Source organism: Haliaeetus albicilla, chromosome 24 (assembly GCF_947461875.1).
Source record: "Haliaeetus albicilla chromosome 24, bHalAlb1.1, whole genome shotgun sequence".
Taxonomy (NCBI): Eukaryota; Metazoa; Chordata; class Aves; order Accipitriformes; family Accipitridae; genus Haliaeetus; species Haliaeetus albicilla.
Genome location: NC_091506.1, coordinates 11,328,951 through 11,341,557, shown reverse-complemented (window position 1 = coordinate 11,341,557; position 12,607 = coordinate 11,328,951). Strand labels below are relative to the sequence as shown.

At 45.8% G+C, this 12,607-nt stretch overlaps 1 protein-coding gene across 4 annotated transcripts in view; it reads left to right on the top strand.

Annotated features, from left to right (window-relative positions):
• Positions 1-48: 48 nt before the first annotated feature.
• SETD5 (SET domain containing 5) overlaps positions 49-12,607 on the top strand; it is a 70,650-nt gene continuing 58,091 nt past the window's right edge. For 2 of the 4 annotated variants that reach the window (XM_069812084.1, XM_069812083.1), the window contains exon 1: positions 49-228. The gene's annotated coding sequence lies outside the window, so the exon portion shown is untranslated. The remainder of the gene's footprint in view (positions 229-12,607) is intronic. The other 2 variants (XR_011329677.1, XM_069812082.1) reach the window with 1 other exon arrangement.

Here is a 12,607-nt window from a genome sequence, read left to right as displayed (position 1 = left end):
AGCGGGAGTGGGCGTGTCCGGGGCGCCCCTGGCGCCGGCGCCGGGGATCCCCGTGTGCCCAGTGCCGTTTCCGCCCGGCCTGGGGAGAAGCCGCCGCTGCTGCTGCCAGGGGGAGGGGCTGGCGCCGCGGCCGCCGCCGAGGGCTTGCTCCCGCCGGCTGCCCAGGAGACGCCGTGGCGCTGAGCCGGGCCTAGTGCCGCGCGGGGGCCCGGGGAACGGGCCGGCCAGGTAGGCGCGGGCGGGCGGGCGGGCGGGGACCGGCCGTGCCTGGCGGCGGGGCTGAGCGGGAGGGAACGCCGGGGTGAGAGGGCGGGCGGCCGCGGGGGGCTCCCGGCGCGGGCCGTGGCCCGGCGCTCCGCCCTGCCCTGCCCTGCCTCGCCTCGGGGGCCCGGGCGTCAGGGCTCTGCCGTGGTGGTGGGGCAGCGGCCCGGGAGGCCCGACCCGACCCGACCCGGCGTGGGGAGGCCCGGCACGGCACGGCGGCGCGGGCCATCATGGCGATCCCGGTGGTGCGCGCCCGCCCGCGGCGGCCGGGCTCGGGCCGGTGGTGGCAGGCCGGTGCGGGGCCGGGCCCGGCCGTGGGGCTTTGTCGGTGGAGGCGAGCGCCGGGGAAGCCCTGCTGTAGGCTGGTCTCCTCCGCTCCCCTTTTCCCCCCCCCTTATTGTCCCGGGGGGGGGGGGGGGGGTCGGGGGTCGTTGTCCGTCTCGGGGCCGCCGCCTCCGGGCCGCCGCTGCCTGCCGCTGCCCGCCCCGAGCCGCCGGCCCCTCCGGGCCTCGGGGGAGGTGGCGTTTGACCTGCATTTTCTGCTTTCTCATGGTGCCCGTGCGGCGTCTTCCCCCGTAACCCCCCGCTCCCTGCCCGCCCGGCGCCGGGGGCTGCAGCGCGGATTCTCCTGCGTTTCCTCATCCGTCACGCGTGGCCGCCGCCGGGTGGGTTCCCGGCCGCCCTACCCGCGCCCCGGCCCCGCTCCGACCCCCGCCGCCTTCGCACCGACGGCACCGGCAAGGTCACTGTCGCCCAGCGGCTCGTCCTTGGGTGCCGGTGACCGGAGTTCACCGCCGGGTCGGGCGGGGAAGCGGCGGCGGGCAGGGTCTCGCCGTCCCTGGGGGAAGGGAAGGAGGCGAGGTGCGAGGCCGCGTGTGGCCCTGTGGAAGCGGGTGTAGCGGGGGGGTGGTGGTGGTGGTGGTTCACAGCCGCTTCTCGGCCCTGTCCCTGCGCTCCTCTGCCCGAAACTAAGATCCCCCGGGTGGGATTTTGGCGGGGGGGGTGGTGCGGGTGTCTGCGGGTGTGTGGAGGGCACGGGGTGCTGCAGGGCTGCGGTGGCTGCTGCGGGCTCTGGCCATGATGTAATGGGAACGTCGAGGGTACGGCCAGGCCAGGGCGAGGGGGGGGGGAATACATCTCCTTGTGTGAAGGATGCAGCTGGTTTTCGAAGAACTTGATGTTGGTGTCCGATGGTGTGCCGGTACGTCGTGGATTTCAGATGGTTCCTCCCCATCCTGGCTGGGTGTTACTGCCAGAACCTAAACCCAGGAAAGGAATTTCCTATTTCCTCAGTAGAAATAGGAGATTCCCCTTTTCACTTGCATAGGAAATACTAGGATTTTTCTGTTCTTCTTCTTGTGGTTGACCCAGGAAGTCATCTTGTCGCCAGCCTACTGGGTTTTTTTGCTCTAAAGGTGCAGGGAGGAGGGTGTTGCTTTGCTCTGGATCCTGTGGGTAAGCGTTGAAGGCAGTGACAGCAGCTGCTGTTGGCTCTGGAGCTCTGGTTGCTATGAGAGAAGCTTCAGTAGACTTGGCTGCTATCTCCAGGGAAGGACAGCAGAGCAGCCTCCATTAGTGTGGTGGTGGAGAGATGGCTGGCTCACGTTCAGCAAAGGGCTTTACTTTTCGGACCATCTCCACAGGTCCAAAGCAGAAGCGGGGGTATGTTTTGGTCCGGTGGGACAAAAATCTACAAGGTGGGTTTCATTGCTGCTTTTGAGTTAGTGGAATTGCACCTAAGTGTGGGCTGGAAACCCTGAGTTACCCCTTCCAGATATTTTGGTCCGTGTGAAAAGTAGGACAGCGAGCATTGATATGATCTTCCTGTTAAGTGAAGGCTGTAGTCGTGTCTCTTTTGAACTCCAGCCTCCTTTCCAGCCAGTAACAGAGCCAGATGCTTTTCTTATTGTTTGTATGTCTCCTTCCTCCCCTTCCATCGCCTGGGCCCCACTTGCCTTATTGACTGGAATTTCTGCTGTGTGCAGTGGGTGTGTGCAGCAGACACCAGCCTGCTAGTGCTGAGGAGGGATTTTCCATTCACAGACCAGGGAACAGTCAAAATAAAGGCCCGGCTCGACTTTGGGACTGGAAACAGAAAGCAGAGAGAGGAGTTTCCTTCTGCTGCAGAGTAAAATTTATCCTCTCTGCTTCTTATGGGGTTGTATGTCAAAATGTATAGAAAATGCTGCTCTGCTGTGGAATAGGGAGGTGAAACTCCTGTGAATAATAGGGAAGATTCCTCTCTTTCAGTTGACTCAAATGCTTGATGAAGGAACAGTTTGCAGGAGGCCATTTTTGACATGACTATGTATTGTGGAATCTGCCAGCTTCTATCCACACTCTGTCTACTTGACTGCAATAGCTTCCTTTTTTTTTTTTAAGGAAGAATGAGTGCCTTTCTTATCTGCTTAACTAACCATTTGGCACTGGCCGCTGTCTGTATGATATTGTGTTGTTGAGTTGGACCTATCAGCATGTTCCAGTGCATTTGTTAAAGATGAAACTGTTAGTAGAGGTATGCAATAAGGGAAATGGGAATACATTAATGTTAGAAAACAACTGCCATCTTTGTAAGCTAACACCTATAATGGGGAGCCCCTTGCCCTGGCCTGAGTTTCTGAGAACTCAGAATTACTATGAGCTTGAAGCAAAAATTCCAGGACTAGAATAATGTGAGAGAGATTAAAGTATGCCCTTAAATCCACTTGACTGGCAGCAATCGTGTGGTGGATGCCAAACTCTGAGTAGCTTTTATATTTGAGGATCTGTAGCACCCAAATTGTTTCACGAGTTGGGGTGAGCAACTTCTAACCCACCTAAAATGCATCCATCACTGGGGCTGAATGTGGTATCTGCTGCCTAGCATGGCGTGTCATGACAACAGTAATGAATTTAGGATTTTGTGAGTATGAAAACTAGCTCCTCAGTTTAATAAAATACAGCAAGTGATCTGCATGGCCCCTTAGTCTTTGTTTACAGTCTCTCTGTATGTTATAATGGGGAATTAGTCCGCTGCCTCGCATCCTGTTGAACAACTGGCACTGCTTTGACAAGGCCCTGGCTTTTCGTTTTACTGTCATATCCCAAGTGACCTGAAAGTAATATTCCTTAGCTAATGTTGTCTGAGATTTCCTCATCCCAAGGTGGGGTGGTGAAATACCACGTACATTTAAATCCCTTTTTAGAAAGAGGACTCAGTTACAGCCAGATCTTATTTTGAAAAGTAATAGGTCAAAGTTGAAAAAACCCATAGGAAAGAGATGGCATTGAACTGGCATCTCAGAACATGCAAAAGTTTAAGCTCTTTTTGGGGGGGGGGGAGAAGTGGCAGGGGAGGAAGAACCAGCAACCATTGATTTAAATTCTCCAAATATTCCATGAAGTAAAACAAAAAACAACAACAACAAAAAAAGGCTTTTTTAATTCAAACTTCCAGGTGTGAAGTATGCAAGGGAGAACTAAATGTGTGATGTCCCAGCCATGTAATTTATTAGTCTGTCCAGTCTATTCTTTCTGCCATTTTGGTTGATCAGACTTTTATAAACTTGTTTTGAATGATGTGATGAGATAAAAATGTTTCCATCTATTCTGGCAATAGTAATACAAACATAATGAGTGTTGAGAGTTTTGAAAATTCAAAAATCATTGTTCTCATGGCAATATCACTGTATTACAGAAGCACATTTGTGTTCTTACCCTGGTGCTGCTTGCGTGTGTAACTGAAATCTTGCCAGTGAAATCCTGTGTTATGTGCAGCATATAAGAAGGGTTGCAATAGGCAAAGGTATACAAGATGTAGTGGCAGTACTTGAGTTGGCAGTGTTAAATGTATGCTTAAATGGATGGTATACGAGATACTAAGTCTCAGTTGCCCCTATGAAACTTAAGCTGCTATTTGATTTTGAAATAAAGACTTTGTTGCATTTTACTTGTCTACTTAGTTTTTTTTCTCTTCCAAATTAAAAGAAAAACAGCTATGGATGTTAAAGCTGTTACAGATTCTACAGCCAATCTTTGACTTCCATGACCAAGTTGTGGCGAGAGTTAGTGCACAGTTAAGTTTGCACTTAAATTAAGAGGCGGTTTCATATAAATCTGGCTTAGCCTAAACTTTTGCTTATTTTGATCATGGAAGAAGCCCCATGCTGTAATGCAGCAAGAGTTCAACATCTTGAAACTGTGGGAGCTGAGATTTTTTTTTTTTTTTCTTTCCACTTTTTCTCTTTTCTTAATTCCTTATTGAAGTTGCTGGGGGTTTCTTGGGTTTTGGTGGTGGTTTTTTTTTTTCCACAGGATTTGCTATTTTGGTGGCAATTTTCCAATATTCCTGTAGCAAATCAGCCGTGTGGCGGCCCCTGTCCCTGCTGAGCAGGGAGAATGTGCAGTGCTCCTGGCCTCCCCGCTGAGCTCACGCAGGGGTGGGACTTGCTAAGCTGCTGAAATCGCAGCTAATGCCCACTGAGCATGCTGAGAAACAGTTTTTCAACTGCTCCTAGTTTAAATTTTTTTTTCTTCTATAATTAGTAAAGATGCTCTTTGTCTCGGAGGATGATCTACGCGACAAATCAGGAGATTCTTGTTCATCATCCCCCTTCCCCCCTGCCTGAGCTAGTGGTGAAGCGTTATTTTCCTGTAACAAAAATAGCTAAAGGGATTTTTCCCTCACTTCAACTGATGAGTCTGAACTTGAAAAGCTGTAGCCCAAAAGAAGAAATCTGTGGCCAATAATAGCCTTAATGCTAGCTTTTGTTGCCACAAGCCCTATAGGAGCGTCAATGTTGTTGTTTAAATTGTAAATCTGCAACTTTCTGATCCTTAAATCTAATTTAAATGCTTAAACAGTAGAACAAACAAATTATGTTTTAAAATAATAAATTTGGAAAAGAAAAGCTTACCTGGTGAGTTTTATTTTCCTCCTTCCAAACACACACAAACCCCAATTATTTTAATAAGCAATATGGGAAATACTCAGAAAAGTGTACTGATGTGCTCAGACTTCAAGGTGGAAGAATGTGGGAGGACTTGTCAGCAGTTTGAGTGGCAGGCTTTTAGTGAGCAGGAGAAGTAATTTCTTTTGTGGTCAGGAATCTAATAGTCCCACATTCACCAAACGTGAAGAAAGATGGGAACGAAGAGAGAGGAACATAGAGGAGTGGCATTGAGAAATAGTCAGGAATTTGGCTTTTAGAGTGAAGTTTAGAAGTGATCTGTTGTTTATGCTAAAGTTTAATCCTTATAAACTTGATAACGTAGACAGGTCTTGCATTCCTCCCCAAGGGTCATGGAAGGGCTAAGTTTGGTGAAGGGGAGGTATCCTAAGCAGTCAGATCTACGCAGTTTTCAAGGCAGCAAAATTTTTTTGCTTATTCATCCTGTTCTAAAGGAGCCTGGTTATTTCTTTTTCACTTACAAGCAGCCTTTTGAGACAGAATGTGAGTTTTAAAACCAAAATGCTTAAGCTCTAAAATATTTCAAAGTCATTTCAGAGTAGAAAGGTCATGGTGCTTTTGATGTGTTCATATTTAAAGCGTGATTACAATTGCAATCATACACATTGACAAGAAGATATTGTCTGGATTTGGTAGCTACTCATTTAGTGACTCAGGCTTATTCCTGTTGTCCTTACGGAGCTCATACCAGGGTTTTCTTCTGCAGCCTCACTGATTTACAGGACGAAACTTTTTCAGTGACTATGCCAGCAGCCCAGAAAACAGTTTGAAGTTCTGATACTGAGAAGAATCCTCTTGACTTTGAAGTGAGCAGTTTGAAATGCAAGTTGTTGATAGGGAAGGAGTGTGAGACCCCGCCACCAAACTTTTTAACAGAACATGCCTGCTGATGGTGATTCAGTAAAATTAAAAAAAAAAAGTCAGGATGCAGCTTGGAGTTTTAGTTTGTCGGTGTCAGATAATGCAGTCTCTTGGTTTTGCATAGACTTTGAATCACGAAAATAAGAAGCCAGAGGATTTTTGACAATTGTGTTGCATGGAAATATTTGGCTAAGGAAGCCCATGTAAGACAGCATTGCTTAGTCTGGAGGAGGGAAAGACACAGCTTGCTTCTGGGAGCAGAATACGGGACCTGCAGAGGTGATAGCTGGTAGGAGGATGGGACTGGGAAGACAGACTTCTCATCACAGCTCCTGGTAGTGCAGAGAACAGAAGCAGAGGAGTATTTTTCAGTGTGGCCCTGTTTCCCAGCTCTGCCTCTGCCCAAATTACATCTTCCTGGCAATGCTCTCAGTCGCTCTCTAGGACTGGTACCCCTTCAGGATGCCGGTGTGGAAGCTGCTCTGAAGGAGCAATTCTCAAATGTTTTTGTTGGAGAGAGTGAAGAGGTGAGAATGTATCCTGCTTGTAAGCAGGAAGGAATACACTGGGAAAAGTTTGAGAACCAGTGTTTTAGGAAACTGAAGTGCCCTGGGGGTTCACCATTGAGCCCTTAAAATAGTTAGCATGTCTCAACCTGAGTTGCAGTATCAGTTTATAGATACTTACAGAATAGGTGAGTCTTTTGCATTCATGTGGCCTTCAACTAAAGACACTAAAACAAATTATTTCCTGTGTTTTGGTGGCATTAGGTTGCAATAACTTATAATTATGCTGCAAGAATGCTTTCAGTAATGTGGCTGTAGATTAACTTTTGCCACAGCAAAGATCTGGAAGCTTCCTGTATAAATACAGCTAAAGTGAACCTTTGAAGAAAAGATGGCTGCTTGATCAAGTTAAGTAGGCTCTGCTTGACTGTAGAGGAGACTGGCTTTCTGATTCAAAGTTCTCTTGCAGTTTCATGAATTTCAAGGACGTTGGGATTCAAGATGGCCTGGAGGCTAATAGGGAACAAGGATACTTGTAGGGTGAAAGTCAGGTTCCGAGTTTGCTGCAAACTCGCTTTGTTGTGCCGTTCTTCTAACATCCACCTCAGGGTTTGCTTGTATATGGAAATTTGCGTGTTAAACTGGAATGGGTGTTTGTGACGCACTGTATATTCTTTGCACAACTTTGTGCAGGTTTCTGGTGCACGCTAGCGATATGGTTCCATGGCAATTCAAGCTGACCTGCCCTGCTGCTGCCATAGTCCTGCTTTCCTTCCCTCTTTTGGCTCTGTTCTGGCACATGCCTGCCCCAGTAGTGACCATTCAGGAAGGCTACCATGATGAAAACAAGTGCATTTCATCTTTGGAAGTAAGAGTTTTCTGCTGACTTCTGCCTGAACTGCTCGACTGTGGGGTCAGGTTAGCACCAGTGCAGAAAGGGATGGGGAGGCTGCACTGAAGCTGTGCCAACTGAAGTCAGCTTGAAACTATTGCAGAACTGCACCCTGCGAGTGAGGTTACTCCGGGTGAAGTTACACGAGACAGCTGAGTACATCCAATAGCTCTGCTGCTGAATGGGGGAAGTTTTGCTCCCCCTTCCTCTCCCACGCAATGGGGAGTTCTGCCTTTTCTGTTTGCCAGCTCTGGTTCTTGCTGGATCCCTTTTCTGAACTCCTTCAGCTTGCGAACCCAGCAGAAAGCTATGTTGGGGTTATTTTATGTTTTGGTTTTTGCTGGATTTTTTTTTTTCTGCCAAGATAGTGAACTGAATTGGCTCACCAAGAGATTTGACAAGCATCCAGAGCCCTCACAAAATAAATAGGGGAGAGCATATGGGTGGAAGTGCAGAGGATGTGGTGGGGACCAGAGAAGGGGAGGAGGGTCTCCGCCTTTCGGTGGCAGTACACAGTGTGGCCAGCTCAGGCTGTCCCCTGTAACTTCACGCTCCTTTTAAAGGAGAGGGCTCACCACACAGTGGATAATAGCTTATGTGGGTTTGTGCCCTTCGTTGCTGTGCATGGAGCATTTTTAAATGCTTCTTTAAACGAGCATTTAATTTTCTGCTTGAAAATTGGCAGTGTAGTCTTTCCTTCGTTTGCTTGGAAAGCTGGTCAGAGCTGGTGAGTTTTAATATAGGCTTGATCTGTGATGGTGGAATGGTGTTATAACCTACACATGGTGCTTAGCTGTTTCAAAATAGCAAATTCTTGTAGGTATATTTTTGCAGAAAGTAAATACAGCAGAGAGCTGAAGTGCTGTCTCATTTTGGAAGATGGCAAAATGTTAAATGGTATACAATTATTACAAATCTGTATGAATAAATGTACCACACAATATTCCTTATCTTTTCTTTTAACCTGGTAATTAGAAAGTCTTTATTTTGCATTTACTTGCCAGTCGTTATGACTTGTGAGATATCCAGGCATGCAGAAAATTATGAACTACTGAGGATACATTGTCAATCAAATTATAAAAAATGTAGTCATAAAAAAGCCATAACATGAATTCCATCTAGCTTTGCTGAAAATGTAGAAACATGAGTGCGACTGGAACAACGCAAAAATTTAATTCAGGCAAGGCCAGCTGCAGCAGAAACTTGAATCCTATTTCTTTAATATGGAAAACTTGGTTATAGCAGCATGTATTTGAAATCGAGCAGTTGTCTGTGGACTGCAAATCCCAGTGTGTACTGCTCTGTCTGCTTATTGTGAGTTGAGGCTTTTCTTTTTGTACCTGGTTGAGACTATTTGGTCTAGTAGAACTTCAGGCAGCATTTTGGCTATCTGAGTTTGAATAAAGTTATTTAAACGTTAGCATGTCATGACATTTCCAAATGCATATTGCTGTGCAAAAAATTCATGCTGGGCGTGAGCAGTATGTCTCATAAGCAAGAAATCTCATCTGTTGTGAGGATAATCTTTTATTTAACGAAAATCTTCACAAACAGCCCCTAATCAATCATGTTGCAATAAAGGAACTAAGCAGATTGTATTTGCTGTGTTATGCTTCGTGGCCGATAGCAGTTGTTCTGCCTTTGCAGTGTGGTAGCTGAATACCTAGGTGAGCAGCAGGGTGACACATGTCGGTAGAGTTCCCGTGTACTTCATCTGAACGGTTGTGCGCACTCCCGGCCCGTGCCTCCAGATAAGTACCCAGGGTTGGGACACATCCTTTATCTGACAGTGGCCAGGCAGAAGGTGGAAAGTCTTACCAAGTAATCAATGTTGTATTTTGGGGTATGCCATCCCAAACCTATCTCTTTAGATAAGTGTCTTGTCAGGAGGAAGATCTCTGCTGAGGTTAAAACTACGACTTGTGAGATATGTAAAGGAAATACCTTAATGTGGCCCCACGAGGGTCCTGTTTGGAGAGGCTGTTCTTGGGTGCTCTGCCAGAGGTGGGAGGCACTTGGATGCCAAAGTCCCAAGCTGATGGCATCCTTTACATACCTGTGGAAATCGCTGTTAGTGCTTCTAGAAGAGTGGTGCTTCTTAGCTTTCCAGCTTAGCTCCTGAAACACTGGAAGCATGGTGAGGGTCAGCTGGAGGAATTCAAGAAGCTGAACGCAGAAGCACTTGCATCTTGCGGTACAAGTCCATCATTTGGTGGATTCTCTTCAGCCACTTTGGGTTCAGAGTGTCCTTTAGGAAAAGTTCAGATGCAGAATTTGTAAGAATATGAAAAATTCACAGACTCAGAAAAGACTTTCCACGCAAGCTGCCAGAGAACGTAAAAATGAAATTAATGTCACAGTTCCTATTTCCTGCTCTAGTATTTCTAAGTCTTACATACACAGATAGAGGTAATAAATTAATAAAGAATAAAGTGTTAGCATATTCTAAAAGTGAGACTATACATTGAAACCTGCAGTTGTTAGTTAGGCCTTTCTTGGGTGCAGCTTGGGACTGTCAGCTTGAAACTGGTCAGCAGAAGTTGGATGAATCACACAGGGAGAAGAGGACCTTGAAGGAGCAGGGAAAATGAAATGGCATGTCCAAATGTTGATGTAACTTCTATGGTTTTTGCAGGACTGTATGAAAAGGTAACCAGGATCTTGTCGGAGAAATCCTTTGACTGAAAATTCCTTATTTTTTTTTAAAACCATGTCACACAGTGGAGATGGATGGAGGCGATTTAGGAGCAGGCTGTTCTTGTGAGCAAAGTTTGTAGCTTTCTGTTGCTCTTCCAGTGTCAGAGTTTAAGGCGTCACTCCTTTTTCTCAGCGATAATGAAGTAGGCTGCTCCCATGAGAGTCACCGTGTTGGGGTAACATTTGCAAGGAATTCTGAAATTTTTAGTTTTACATGAAGAGAAGGTTGTGAGGGAGGAAATGAGTGGCCTTGACACATATTTGAAAAATGATGGAAACTTTTCAGCATTTTGTAAAACAGAATTACCCAAGTTGTTAAGAAAGATGGTTGTTACTGAAATGGCATGTAGGTTTAAAATGTAAATATTCATCTTGAACAATGGGACTTGCTATGGAGTTCTGTTAGTATTGAGAAGGTGTAATTTAGCTCAGGTTAAAATCTCTCCAGTTAAAGTGATCATCCCTGCTTTTTGGGAGGCTGCTGCTTCTCACCCGGGATGCGTGCCTGGGTCCTTAGCCTGTACTGACTGTGAATGAAACAAGTGAAATGGCCACAGTGATTTAATCTTTTTTCGGGTGGTTTTTTTTTTTTTCCACCCAGAAGTTCAAGATGCAATTCTGCCAAGGCAGATTGTCCCCAGTCCTGTTCTGTTTAGATCTATTGATTTAGCTCCAGCTTTCATGTGTAGAAACACTGTGTGACATGTCAGAGGTAGGATTCTGGTTTTACTCCTAGGAAAATTAAGGCACAAAAAAGGGATTAGTTTGCATAGGGCATCTTATAGGCAGTGTGGAGGTAAAACATGGAATTTTTTTTGACTCCTTGTCTAGTGGTGCAAATTGTTTCTCTTGGACTTTTTTAGGTAGCTGTCTTGCCTGTGCTAGTCCTCACCTCTGCCCACATGTCCATGTTCTGTAGCGCTGTGTTGCTTCTGTATATGCCTTTGGTTTCTTTCAGTAAAGCAGTCAGTGGTTTTAATACTGATGTTAAAAGGTGTGATGGGGAATACATTATGTAGTGGATACAGGTGAAAAAAAAATCTCCCGTGTGAGTTGTTGATGGGGGAGTGTGATGGTATGAGCCACGGTATTTTTCCTGCTTGTTTTCACTAGCGTTGTAATGCTACACGTTGCTCCTGATTTGTAGCCATGAGGACTGATAAACTATGTGAAGGGGCCTTCAGAGTATCTTGGCAAACTGCATTTGGATGCTTAGTGCACACAAAAGTCTATCTGCATTATTCAGGAAGATAATTCCTGTCTGCTGTTTTCCTCCTGTGTTGAGATCATTCTCCTGTCCAACTGACCCAGCTGATGTCTTGATAGTTCTCAGTTTTTCCATAATGACAAAGTCAAATTTGCCCTGTGATGACTGATGCATGTGAAATTCTTCTCAGTTAAAGCACATTGCCCTGAATATTTTCTGGCTATTTTTTTACTTGGGAGAATTCAGTGTCTTGTGTTTGAAAGGGAAAGGAGAAAGATGCAGATTAGGAAATGCTGTTGTTTAAGGTACAGGGAGGAGCACGTAGCTTGCTTCTAGAACATAATCTGTCCAGCTGTGACTTAGTCATCTTCAGTCTTATATAAAATGCGTCCAATCTAAATAGTTGAGCATTTCCCTCCTGAATGCGGCAAACCAGCATCTTTTATGCTTATGCGAAGCTGTAACAGGCACAAGCCATCTTCCTAGGAGTGCCTTCATACTTGTGAACCTGTAGCATCCATCATGCTGTCAAGCCTCATTTACTCATGTGATGGGATTTTTTTTTTATATATATATATATATTCTGTTCCACAATTTTTCCAAGTTTAAAGAGGTTCCTTGCTGTTGGCAGGGAATACAGCACTGATAATCCTGGACAGGAGAGCAGAGAACGTAATGTGAGAACAAGATTGACTCTCCTGAGTCAGACTGAAGATTTTGTTCATCTCTGGCAGGGCCAAAAATTTATGTTTAGGGAAAAATGTAAGGCAAGAGGATCACAGGACCTTGGCTAACATCTCTAATTTCAGTGTAGTAGTTCATGCTGTTACATTAAATCCAGCCTACTCTTAGTTGCTTTGATTTCACATAGCTGTTCTTCAAGGAAAGGCAGATAACTTGACTATTATGACATGCTTTTGTATGGATAAATATATGTCCATGTTATTCCTTTGTTTATATAATTACAGGGGGTTTGGAGGGGTGAGGGAGATGCTTGTTAGTGACTGAAGCAAGAACTCGTAAGCTTTGTAGGAACCGGCCTGTGCGAGTTGAAAGATATTCTGTGCTAGTTAAGGGATGATGGACATCCTTATTTAAGTAGTCAAGGAAACAGATGCTGTGAGGGTGTTGTTAAATAAGTGTATTAATAAAGATAGGTGCTGATAAAGCTCACCACTGGACGTGGAAGATAACATTTAAAATTATATCACTAATAGATGTTTCATGAAAC